This window comes from Hyla sarda, chromosome 7 (assembly GCF_029499605.1).
Source record: "Hyla sarda isolate aHylSar1 chromosome 7, aHylSar1.hap1, whole genome shotgun sequence".
Classification (NCBI taxonomy): domain Eukaryota; kingdom Metazoa; phylum Chordata; class Amphibia; order Anura; family Hylidae; genus Hyla; species Hyla sarda.
Genome location: NC_079195.1, coordinates 233,302,110 through 233,306,256, shown reverse-complemented (window position 1 = coordinate 233,306,256; position 4,147 = coordinate 233,302,110).

Here is a 4,147-nt window from a genome sequence, read left to right as displayed (position 1 = left end):
GTGGGTGAAGACTGTAACGTGCCGCACAATCCAGAATGACGGTTATAGGAACTTCTGCTGCCACCTGCTGGATGAAGGAGGGAACTGCAGCTCTGCGCAAATGTTCTAGACCCCACAGACATATACACAACCCCTAAGTAATGGAGGTGCTGCTATGTATTTTATATAGTTTGTCGTTTTTTACTATTTTTATTACTTAAAAACAAATTTATTGAACAAACAGGACATTATGTTTGACGTAATTTTAGGGGCCTCGCCCGGCCGTGAGACACACCCCTGTATTGATACTAGACAGTAATTCGCTGAGGAACGTCTTTTCGGTTCCAGACACTTTTTTCTTTTATAGAAATACAGGAGGAATTTATCAATCCTCGACCCCAAAAAACTGCAAAAAATATATTGCAGATATTGGTGCAAAAATATAGAAAACATTTAAGCAAAATTCTTATGGTATAAAGCTTTAATAAATTCTTTCTATAGTTTATTTCTACATAAAGAAAAAGTGTTTCCCCAATCCGGTGTGCCTCCAGCTGTTGTAAAACTACAACTCCCAGCATACCCAGACAGCCGTTGGCCAGTGTTTACCAACCAGGGTGCCTCCAGCTATTGCAAAACTACAACTCCCAGCATGCCCGGACAGCCATTGGCTGTCCGGGCATGTTGGGAATTGTAGTTTTGCAACAACTGGAAGCACAAACTGTTTCTATTTTCAAACATTTACAGATCTAGCCTGCAGTGTAAAGTAGGGGGGGGGGGGGTTCTTATTCAGGTAACTATAAAATAGGATAAACAGCAGCAGACAGAGGAGTCAGCACTGTGGTCAGACAGAAAGGAAATTCAAAAAGAAAAGAACTTCCTCTGTAGTCAACAGCAGCTAATAAGTAATGGAAGGATTAAGATTTTTTTTTTTTATGGAAGTAATTTTCAAATCTGTTGAACTTTCTGGCACCAGTTGATTTAAAAGAACATGTTTTCCAGCAGAGTACCCCTTTAAAGGGGTACTCCAGTGGAAAACTTAAAAAAAAAAAAAAAAATCAACTGGTGCCAGAAAGAAACAGATTTGTAAATTACTTCTATTAAAAAATCTTAATCCTTCCAGTACTTATTCGCAGCTGAATGCTACAGAGGAAATGCTTTTCTTTGTGTTGACCACAGTGCTCTCTGCTGACACCTGATGCCCTTATCTGGAACTGTCCAGAGAAGGAGAAAAATCCCCATAGGAAACCTATGCTGCTCTGGACAGTTCCTGACATGGACAGAGGTGTCAGCAGAGAGCACTGTCAGGCAGAAAAGAAATTCAAAAAGAAAATAACTTCCTCTGTAGCATACAGCTGCTAATAAGTACTGGAAGGATTAAGATTTTTTTTTTAATAGAAGTAATTTACAAATCTGTTTTAACTTTCTGGCACCAGTTGATTTAAAAAAAAAAAAGTTTTCCAGCGGAGTTCCCCTGTGAGGTCCGCAGCAGATGTATCCAATACGCTTTTCTGTTGCGGAGAAACCTAGTACAATCGCCTCCTATCAGATGCTTTAACAATTTCGATACCCTGAAAACTGGTAACATCCCCCGAATGGACATCTTGAAAATGTCTCACGGCACCTGACATGGTAATTAGAGATGAGCGAATTTACAGTAAATTCGATTCGTCACAAACTTCTCAGCTCGGCAGTTGATGACTTATCCTGCATAAATAAGTTCAGCCTTCAGGTGCTCCGGTGGCTGGAAAAGGTGGATACATTCCTACGAAAGAGTCTCCAGCTACGGGAGCACCCGAAAGCTGAACTAATTTATGCAGGATATGTCATCAACTGCCGAGCCGAGAAGTTTGTGACGAATCAAATTTACTGTAAGTTCGCTCCTCTCTAATGGTAATGTGCGATGGTTCATGGGCTCCTCTGAGGTGTTCCGGAAATTTTTTTTTTTTTTCAGGGGTCTGATCGCACTTCCAATATATGACATCATTCATATACCACAAAAGTGGACTGGCAATTAAACTGCTTAAGGACCGGGGGGGGGGGGTTTTTTTTTCTGTTTTTGCACTTTCATTTTTTTCCTCTTTACCTTTAAAAAATCATAACTCTTTAAATTTTGCACCTAAGAATCCATATGATGCTTATTTTTTGCGCCACCAATTCTACTTTGCAGTGACATCAGTCATTTTACACAAACATCTAGGGCGAAACGAGGAAAAAAAAATTGTGCGTCAAAATTGAAGAAAAAACACTTTTGTAACTTTTGGGGGCTTCCGTTTCTACGTCGTAAATTTTTTGGTTAAAAATGACACCTTATTATTCTGTAGGTCCATACGATTAAAATGATCCCCAACTTATAGGTGATTTTGTCGCACTTCTGGAAAAAATCATAACTACATGCAGGAAAATGTATACGTTTAAAATTGTCGTCTTCTGACCCCTCATTTTTTGCGCCATGATGTGAAGTTTTTAGCGGTACCATTTTTTTTTATTGATTGGACTTTTTGATCGCTTTTTATTCTTTTAATGAAATAAAAATTGACCAAAAATTCACTTTTTTGGACTTTGGAATTTTTTTGCACGTACGCCATTGACCGTGCAGTTTAATAATATTTATATAATTTGGATATTTCAGCACGCAGCGATACCACATGTTTATTTTTATTTACACTGTTTTTTAAATGGGAAAAGGTGATTCAAACTTTTATTAGTGGAGGTGTTAACACTGCACACACTGATCATTGTTATCCCATAGGGACCTATAACACTGCACACACTGATCATTGTTATCCCATAGGGACCTATAACACTGCGCACACTGATCTTTTACATTGATCACTGGTTTCCTATGAGAAACCATTGATCAATGATTCTGCCGCTTGACTGCTCATGTCTGGATCTCAGGCCCTGAGCAGTCATTGGGCGATCGGACAGTGAGGAGGTAGGTAGGGACCCTCCTGCTGTGTCTCAGCTGTTCGGGATTCCGCGATATCACTGCTGCCATCCCGAACAGCCCCCTGAGCTAACCGGCATTGTTTTACTTTCACTTTAGATGCAGCATTCAACTTTGAACGCCGTGTCTAAATGGTTAATAGTGCGCGGAACCGCGATCAATGCCGCGCGCTATTAGCTACGGGTCCTGGCCCGACCCGCTATGACATGGGGCCACACCGTGGCCTCGCGTTATGGAAAGGACTCAGGACGTACCGGTACATCCTTGGTCCTTAAGGAGTTAATGGTGCGTTCACACGTGCGCAGATTAGATGCGCAGGATTTTCGGCTGCAGATTTCAATGTAAACTGAATGATCACAGCGTGAAATCCTGCGCAGAATACTGTACGTGTGAATAGACACTCGGGCGCCCTTCACAGATTTGATGCGCAGGATTTTCAATGTAAACTGACTGAGCGCAGCTTCTAATCTGCAGTTACAAATCCTCCGCATCAAATCTGCGCAGGATCCTGTACGTCTGAAGGTTCCTGAATAGTAAACGATTTGTTTTCAACCCGTCCCACCAGTGGATGTAACCGCAGGCTTCCATGTGACACCGCGAGAGAGGCAGCATTTAAAGAACCCTTTCCTAGAAAAGCAGGTGAGATCACATGACCCCCGGGGGGAGGGGGGGATCACATGACCCCTGGGGGGGGAGGGGGGGACTGGGAGACAAATCGGCTAAATCCGGAGCCGACGAGTGGAAAAGTTGTTTCCTGCTTGTAAATGTTTCCTGGGACGGATCGTGTAAAACGAAGGGATTTGGTAAAGATTTTCTTTGACTTGTTACATTTAGTGCGGAATAAAGAAACTTTAGAAAGGGAAAAGTGAGGAGACGCTCTGGAGTCTTATTTATCTTTTGAGGGGGGGGGGGGGGGAGGGAGATGGAGAATCTGGATCACGGCCGCTCAGATACTTCTAGAACTAGATGTTATACTGAAGTATCGAGCAGTGGATCCGGCGTGACACGGTACAACATGGAGGAAAGTCAAATCTGAGATTGTTAATTATTTGCTACATTAGAGACGGTCACATTATATCCACTACAACTCCCAGCAGACCCCTATAGGATTTGACAGTCAAGACTTCCTGGACATTGTAGTTTTGCAGCTGCTGTGGACTTTCGGCTTGTGGGGGTGGGGTAGAGGGTGGATGTTTTGTGCTAATTCAGTGTTTCCTAACC